Genomic DNA, 7,856 nt, shown 5'->3' with positions numbered 1-7,856 from the left:
GGAACTTTTGGTTCATGTACTTTATAACTCTAAAGGCAAGACAATTTTCTCTCTACTGAAAAAGTTTACTACATATTTATTTTCACTGTAGGGATCACAAATTCCGAGTCGATAACCTTTTGAATAATATTTTAATATCAGTAATATAATTTCGCTTGACATTATAGCAAAAGTTTATGAAAAAAAAGAAAAAAAAACAAAACTGAAGTGTTATACGTTTTAATTTGAATGTGAACACCTAAGAAACGTTTTAATGACAGCCAATTCAAACTATGAATATGAATATATCTTAAAGTTGCCTGCCAAATTAAAATTCTTCATATATACGATAGATGGCGCAATAGTATCCTTAAAATGCGTTCTGGTTTAACGAAGTGTCCAAGACTATCTCGAACTGTTTAGAACTTTTTGTTTCGACATATCATGTCCTGCGCAGTTTTCAAACAAACCGGAACAAACTATTCTGAGAAACAAACCTATTATTAAAGTTTCACTTGTTATTCCAAACAATTTTCATAGCTTCTTTCAGGGTAATTTACTTATTGAAATAAAAATATTTCAAAACTGTTCCTATTCGAATATTCAAAGTCGGGACACAGAAAACATAAGACAAGAGATGCCCATATGGAGCCTTAATTCCAAATCAGGTGAATATTTACATCTAACATCGAGAAAAAAATCGAATGTCTTCCTGTATTTTGAAAGTAAATCAGAAAGAGATCCGATTTGTTTCTCGATTTGAGAGTTCACCTGATCTGAAAGTGAAGCAAACTGAAAAGTTACTGCGTAATATAAACCACTGGAAAGTCCAATTAGTCAGCATTCATAAATTTTGCTTGCACACTGAATAATCAATGGAAAAATTACTTCTATGGCCAGATTTCTTCAAAAACCTTTGAAAATCACTTGTGAAGAGCGTCTCGATAGGAAACAAGTATTTTTTTTTAACAAACATCAAAGGAAATATTTATTTTTCAGATTGTAGAGAAGGTTACCAATACAAAAAAACATGAAAAATATTGACTTCTCTACAAAAAAAATGTTTTCAAAGAATATTTATCAATCATTATGACCGAAGTAGGATTTGATTGAATACTTCTAAACAACCACAAGTGACGCTGATGATTGTAATAAATTATTCAACTGGAGAGATCCGAGTTGTCCTGGCCTTCAAATACAAGAGAGAAAAGTTACTAACTATTTTATTAGGTCGTTCCAACCAGCGTCAGAAACAGTTTCTGACAGTCAGGATTATGCGCAGTAATGTGATTGCGTTCCAACGTGAGTTTCCAACCATTAATAAACTATCAGTTTTCTGTTCCATCCAAGATTCAAACCTGTTCGAAATCTATCTGAAATGTTTGAGGATTAGGTTCGTTCCAACCTTGAGTCACAAACAGATTTCCAACTGTTTGTAAATCGTTGTCAACGCGCATGTCTGGTAAATATTGGTTTCTGATTAATTTGAAATTTCTGATTGGAACAGCTGATACTTTTCTCTACTCAGTTTTTATTTCAAACATTCCACAACGAATGTCACTCATAAAAATATAACCCCTTCAATTCTTTAAAAATAAATCTAATCAAGTGTAGGTACTTCTGGAGAGTAAAAGAAGGTTGCAGTATTTTATATCTCTATTCTATTTACTTATCAACATGGAACTGGGAGGTCACCGCAATAATTAATTTGTGTAATTAAAGATGTTCATATTATAGGTTCACTTAAAGAATTCCCAATTTTTCCTGCGCCAGCAAATACATAATTTATTTTATAACAATTTTTGCAGGTTATGTTGTTTGTAAGTTGCATGAACATAAAACAGAAATACGGAATACGCATGCGTCAGATTGATGGTTAGAAGATAATCCTCAAACCATTCTGATAGATTTCGAACAGGTTTGAATCTTGGATGGAACAGAAAACTGATAGTTTACTAATGGTTGGAAACTCAAGTTGGAACGCAATCACATTACTGCGCAGAATCCTGACTGTCAGAAACTGTTTCTGACGCTGGTTGGCTCATCAACCCTGATAAAATAAATCAATTATGCATTCATGCCGCCCACCAAAAATAAGAAACTCGACATTGTACACTAGCCGTATTGCCACCAAGTCAGCTATCTCTCTTGAATGTATGAGACAATGTACTGTTTCTAATGTTGCATAAATTCGTTTTTTTGTTGAAATAATTGGCACTTGGCAACACCGCTGTAGACACGATTAATTTTTTGTTATTATAATTTGACTTTCAATAAACTTATCATATAATTTGATGACGATTGTTTGAAAATCTATATAGAAAGTTTGAGATTTAGACCAGGAAAATTGAAGATTTTATATTGACACCTCTGGAAACAAGGATGGAATTAATGACAACTCTTTTCTTTTTTCGAAGTCATAGCGAAGTCTGATGTTTGATATATTCATTCAAAGTTGAATTGAGTTCGAATTCAGGTAATGCACTTACTGCCTCTAGAGAGGCCATTTTTTAACGAGTATCTCACGATAGCTGGAACTTTGATCCTGTTGCTAGGAGGGGGATAGATCATAGATCCACTTTCTATATAAATCGGAAATATTTGCACGTTTTCTTCAATATAACCCAACCTGATCTAATTTTATTCACAATGTAGATCACTCCTGGTTCAATTCAGAATTTCCGAAATAAAAGTCGAAAAACATAAATAGTAGTATTCCGTCAGAAATTCAAAAAAATAATGTGGCACATCGAGCCTTTGTTTAAATTGTAACAATAATCAGGAAAATATTTCAAAACAGAAAATGAGTTGTAATAACAACACATTTATCCAGAGTTTCTCCCTTCCTAACACGGAAGTCAAGTTGCAACTGCACGTGGTTTGTTACACGGAACTCATGATTATATCATAGGACTAGAAAGCTTGTGTGTTTATTGGTTTCTTTATGTTGAACAGATAATGAGCATGAACATCCAATCCTTATTTGAGCAATGAGTGCTAATTTAATTTATATTTCAATATTTAGCTATGTGGTAGGATGTTTTTGGATAAATATTAATAATGACTTCTTTAGGTGAAGTGAAGGAGTATAGTAGAATGCTGTTCTTCCAATCACGTATTAACATTCCAAGAAATGGCGTGACATCATTTAATTTTAGGGCTTAAGTAAAATGAATGTAATATTTTAGGTTCAGATCTCTACTGACTGAGCATATCCATTTTAGGTGTAATCTCATCTTTGGAGTTGTATTTTTGTTATTGTTAGAAGACAATGACAGCTGATAATCTATTCACATGAAAATGGGCTGCTCAATCAATGTGATAGTTATTTTGCGAATTGCGATTCGCAGGAAAAATGTGAATATTCGAATAAGTAACAAGTCATATAATTATGAGTTCTGTGGTTCATTGTCCATCACATAACAGAATAACGTTTCAGGTCATTCTACTGTTGAACAGAGTAGGTGTGTCCGTTCAATTCAAATCTGAGTTCTCGATTAGCTGGCTTCAATCGGCAAGCCTTCGATAAAAGAGATCTGTTGTCTCAGGTAAATCTGTTCTGTGTTTAGTAGTTACAAGAGCGATGATAAAAATGTGATCGTATTGACCTTATTAAGTGATGCGACCCCATGGTTGCCAACTGCGGTAAAATCATGACATTTGACAATTCGACATTTGCTAATAAATAAATAAATAACCTTCTTTCTTCTGCATTTTCATCTTTGGTAAATGAGAAACTGATTTCCAGAATATGGCCGAAAAGAGATTTCCAGTCGTCCTATATGAAGTTGGGGCTCCAGAATGAAGAATTAGCTAAGAAGAAATGTAAGATGGTCTGTCCCAATTATTTCCCAAAAAGGAAAATACAGAAGTAATTCAGAAAGATAGGTTATTTATTCATTAGCAAATGTAAAATTGTCAAATGTCATTATTTTACCGCAGTTGGAAACCATGGGGACGCATCACTCAATAAGGTCAATTGTCCGATATTCACATATTTTTTAGTTGTCAATTGTCATATTTGAAAAAATTTGTTGAAGTTTAGGTATTTTTCCGGAAAATTAACTCCTGGTGAAATTTTTCACAATTGTTCACACATACTATCTTCAGGAAAAAGTTCATGACACATTCTTATTGACATGTTGATGCTTGCTTGTTGTTGCGAAAAATGTTCACAAAATATAAAATATAATAAACATTAAAATGGTTTCTAGGTTCTGATTTTCGAATTTTATAATTGACAACCGAACTTACTAATGACACTGAATTGTCCATTCACTAAAACGGCCACCACCGAACTCCGTTTTCTATTTATAATATGTAAACTATAATATAATAGACAATAAAATGTTACCTAGTTTCTGAACTTTGAGTTCTATGACTGACAACCGAGTATCAAAGTGTTTCAATACATTAATTGAAATTTTCAACTTGAATTGGATACTAGTTAGATTTTTGAATATTTACAATATGTAAAATATAATAGGCATTAATATGGTTTCAAGGTTCTGATCTTCGAGTTCTATGACTGACAACCGAACATACTAATGAGTTTTCATTTATTATATTTTCAAATAAAGCTCTCTTGGTATATTTTAATCAACGGACTTCATTTTGGACGCGGTTTTCTTTTGATTCTACTAGATTCCTTTCAGGGATGCACTCACATGGAAATTTGTTTTATATTTTGTGTTGAAATCGACTTCTTTATTATTTTAGGTTTCCAAGTTTCACGGTCAGTGGTGTTCAAAAATGTTATCGATAATTATGTAATTACATTTCAAATTCAAGAATGATTGTCTGTGTACAGACAGATTGAAAATATAGAAATATTTAGTAAGTACAATGGGCGAAACAAAATTCAAATGTGGCGGGCGATTAAGCTAAGAGGGCGCAACAGTCAATCACAAGCGTAATGATAAAATGGAGTCTCGTTTCTACGTGCAGTTTGTACACAAGATATAATTAATCCGTTTCTTGTATATATTCAGTATTAGACATAACAATAAATCAAAGCTAATGTGATTACCGTAACAAAATACTTCGGAAGTGCAAAAAGACCGTGATAAAGTGAACATTGGATTGTGATTAAAACGACAATATATAGGATCAACGTTGTTCATGCTCCATGGTAAGTTACTTTTGTTTTCTGGATAAACGTGATAACATTTTGGCATGCTTTTGTTTATGAAATAAATGTCAATGAATGAACAATGATTCTTGAGATCGTACATTTTCTGGTTATATTGCAAATTGCTCGAATCCCAATCACCTATTGGCTCTTCGAAAATCAACATTTCTTCATATCACCTGATTGGTTGTGTTTCGACAACTAAATACTGAACCGTATTATTCTAACCAATTAAGTAGTCTCTTTTCACTCATTACTAGTGTAGGGTATTTATGTGATATCGGAAAATTCATTTTGACTTATGAACTATAGAAAAAAATAAGTGGTGAGTAGCGATTTCCGCAGATTGATTGTTTTTGGGTTATGACTAAAACAGTAGTAACGGGGTTGACCTTTGATAGACACCGCGATGTCGCTAATTTCGTACCCAAGCGGTGGACATCTCAAATGGCGGTCGTAAGGTTCATTGTTCTCTACGCCGGCTAGATTGATAAGTCGTCGGGGCGACTTCTTATCAATCCTAACCGCCTCGTGTCGGAGAAAAATAGCCGAAGATTCGATCCGACATTTCTTGAATTCGACGATCGAATTCCGAACTCTCTTGTTTTCATTAAGACGGCTAAGCTTGCCTAGATCTACTAATCAATTCTGTAATTACCTTGCATCTTCTGTTTCTGTTGCAATTATCAGTAGCAGAGGTTGCCTGGATATACGATATCAGTTCGACTTGACGTTGAAGTAGGTATTTGTCAATCTAGATTTTGTGCATGCATGCTTTATTTTTAGGTCGCCTTTATTGATTTTAATTGCTGATTTTGTGGCGGGCATTAATATAATTGTCTCAAAATTGATGCATTCGATTTCTATCTGTCTTTCTCTATAGTCATTGGGCCCGGGGGGTGAGAAGTTGTACTGCTCATGGTTTTTTTGTACGCATAAGCGTATAGCTTTTCCCCTTTGGTTCTGATGTTATCTGCGTTTTCCACGGATCCTGAACTAAGATAAATCTATCAATGAGTACGAGATCGATGATTGCATTTATTTATTGTGGGGGTTGAACGAAAGCGCTGACTGTTGTGATGAAATTTTCTGGTTTTACGGAGCAAGTTCTTCAAATAGGTACCTGTGAATAGTTTACCTGAATATTTATTTAGTGCTCGTACCTACAAGGCCTAGCAATTATAATTGTTGTTATAATGATTATGACACACCTTTATTTAAGGATGTGGGTAATATATTTATGAATGTTGAATTTTTATCACAAAAAACTATCAGGTGATACGTGAGTAACATTTTCAAGAAAGTGAAATTTGTGTTGATTCACCCAAGTAGGTACAATTTTTTCTTTTTTGTTACAAAGTAGTGTCACAATTATTAAAAAAAAATATGAAAGCTTTGGGGAAGAATAACGATACACCAGATTATTGTCTGGAGAGACGTATATTGAGTAGTTTATGCCCAACGAAATCTCAAATAATTATGAATTTGATTCTGACAGCTGTCTAGTCAAGATTGTTTCAAAATCGATTTGAATCAGTTAGCGATTTTGAGATTTCTCTCATGATTTCTATAAATATGAACCACGTCTATAATAGTAATAACAATAACAAGTCTCCATAAATGCATATACAAGTGTAACTGATCGCTGTTTGCCTCTATTTTGTGCACAAATCTGCTTAACCGGTTTTCTAGTAGAACCACATTGAATTGTTATATTTATTTTGGGGCCATAATTTTAATCTAATTCTGTACCATATTCTACATTTTTTTTGTTTTTCATTTAATGGATATATCGCGAATTCTACTAGCCTAACGTTGAGCTAGCAGAACCCAATCACAAAAAACATTTAGTTGAATCATGCCAAGTCATAATTTAGGGCTCGTTTTAGTCTCATATTGCCCCTATCGGCGATTTTCCATGTATCGTTTTTTTAATTCGGGGTTCTGCTAGCTTTATCGTTACGCTGGCATAGCGAAAACAAAATTTTTCATTTTTTCCAGTATCATCAATAATTTTAAAAGCTCTCTTTGAACTCCAAAATGTATCACATGTATAGTAGTCCGGTCAATTTAGACATTCGAAGCTTCTTAAATTCCCACCGAGCTGAAAATCGGTGGGATTGTTTGAAATATGATTAAAAATAAATTTTGAAAGTTCCCATCTTTCCCCTGTATGGACAAAATTTTATTCAAGGTCAAAGAAAAAAAAAATAGTTTCGCGATTTTCAGCAAAACGGTAAGTTTTATCATAAAAATACTCTACACAAAAATTGTAGATCATAAAATTATCTACAAAAAATGTATCAATACTTTTTTTGCTACGAGCTACCCTTTTTGAGATATAACGATTCAAAAAGTTGTAATCGTCATAAGGTAGTGTATTTAGCCCTTTTTTTTTAACGTGATTTCCTCAGTAGGCCTATTCAACAGGTCAGTTGTGATCGTGTTTAATTTGAAACTATTGCGAAATAATGGATATTAGCAGAGATTGAGAAGATGAAAGCAATTTAAGTTAAAAAAAAGTTGTGAAATTTATTCGTCTGAGCCGTAACTCTCAAATTCTTCTTCTTGTTCTTCTTCTTTATCTTCTTGTTCGTCTTGTTCTTCTTCATCTTCATTATTACCGATGTATCGCTTGTCGCCTCGTTGGAATCAAACGGATCCTCCACTATTGGTGAATCAATATTAGAGCTCGACCGGCCTTGACAATGTGTACATGCCAGAAAACAAAACAGTCCGACTTTTT

The 7,856-nt window shown here is 33.4% G+C and overlaps 1 protein-coding gene across 5 annotated transcripts in view; it reads left to right on the top strand.

The window, feature by feature from the left end:
* Positions 1–4,875: 4,875 nt before the first annotated feature.
* Positions 4,876–7,856, top strand: part of kis (chromodomain helicase DNA binding protein kismet) — a 136,993-nt gene continuing 134,012 nt past the window's right edge. For 4 of the 5 annotated variants that reach the window (XM_074176579.1, XM_074176578.1, XM_074176575.1 and 1 more), the window contains exon 1: positions 4,876–5,110. The gene's annotated coding sequence lies outside the window, so the exon portion shown is untranslated. Of the gene's footprint in view, positions 5,111–5,302; positions 5,436–7,856 lie in introns of those variants that run through there. The other variant, XM_074176577.1, reaches the window with a different exon arrangement.

This window comes from Leptinotarsa decemlineata, unplaced genomic scaffold (assembly GCF_025532065.1).
Source record: "Leptinotarsa decemlineata unplaced genomic scaffold, Ldec_3_MD MMD2_tig00001973_RagTag_RagTag, whole genome shotgun sequence".
Classification (NCBI taxonomy): Eukaryota; Metazoa; Arthropoda; class Insecta; order Coleoptera; family Chrysomelidae; genus Leptinotarsa; species Leptinotarsa decemlineata.
The sequence above is the reverse complement of the archived record's forward strand: the minus strand, read 5'-3'. Positions and strand labels throughout refer to the sequence as shown.